The sequence below is a fragment of the Triticum aestivum genome, chromosome 3D (genome assembly GCF_018294505.1).
Source record: "Triticum aestivum cultivar Chinese Spring chromosome 3D, IWGSC CS RefSeq v2.1, whole genome shotgun sequence".
NCBI lineage: Eukaryota > Viridiplantae > Streptophyta > Magnoliopsida > Poales > Poaceae > Triticum > Triticum aestivum.
In genome coordinates this window covers 6759836-6760961 of record NC_057802.1, presented here as the reverse complement: position 1 = coordinate 6760961, position 1126 = coordinate 6759836, and positions in this window count along the sequence as shown.

The window sequence follows — 1126 nt, the reverse complement described above, 5'->3', positions numbered from 1 at the left end:
AAAAAGAGAAAAGGCCCAAATAAAAAAATGAAAAAAAAAAGAGAAGGGACAATGTTACTATCCTTTTACCACACTTGTGCTTCAAAGTAGCACCATGATCTCCATGATAGAGAGTCTCTTATGATATCACTTTCATATACTAGTGGGAATTTTTCATTATAGAACTTGGCTTGTATATTCCTATGATGGGCTTCCTCAAAATGCCCTAGGTCTTCGTGAGCAAGCGAGTAGGATGCACACCCACTTAGTTTCTTTTGTTGAGCTTTCATATACTTATAGCTCTAGTGCATCCGTTGCATGGCAATCCCTACTCACTCACATTGATATCTATTAATGGGCATCTCCATAGCCCGTTGATACGCCTAGTTGATGTGAGACTATCTTCTCCCTTTTTGTCTTCTCCACAACTACCATTCTATTCCACATATAGTGCTATGTCCATGGCTCACGCTCATGTATTGCGTGAAGATTGAAAAAGTTTGAGAACATCAAAAGTATGAAACAATTGCTTGGCTTGTCATCGGGGTTGTGCATGATTTAAATACTTTGTGTGGTGAAGATGGAGCATAGCCAGACAATATGATTTTGTAGGGATAACTTTCTTTGGCCATGTTATTTTGAGAAGACATGATTGCTTAGTTAGTATGCTTGAAGTATTATTATTATTATGTCAATATTAAACTTTTGTTATGAATCTTTCGGATCTGAATATTCATACCACAATTAAGAGAATTACATTGAAATTATGCTAAGTAGCATTCCACATCAAAAATTCTGTTTTTATCATTTACCTACTCGAGGACTAGCAGGAATCAAGCTTGGGGATGCTTGGTACGTCTCCAACGTATCTATAATTTTTTATTGTTCCATGCTATATTATATTCTATTTTGGACATTAATGGGCTTTATTATACACTTTTATATTATTTTTGGGACTAACCTATTAACCGGAGGCCCAGCCCAGAATTGCTATTTTTTGCCTATTTCAGAGTTTCGCAGAAAAAGAATATCAAACGGAGTCCAAACGGAATGAAACCTTCGGGAACGTGATTTTCGGAACGAACGTGATCCAGAGGACTTAGACCCTACGTCAACACATCAACCAGGAGGGCACGAGGTAGGGGGC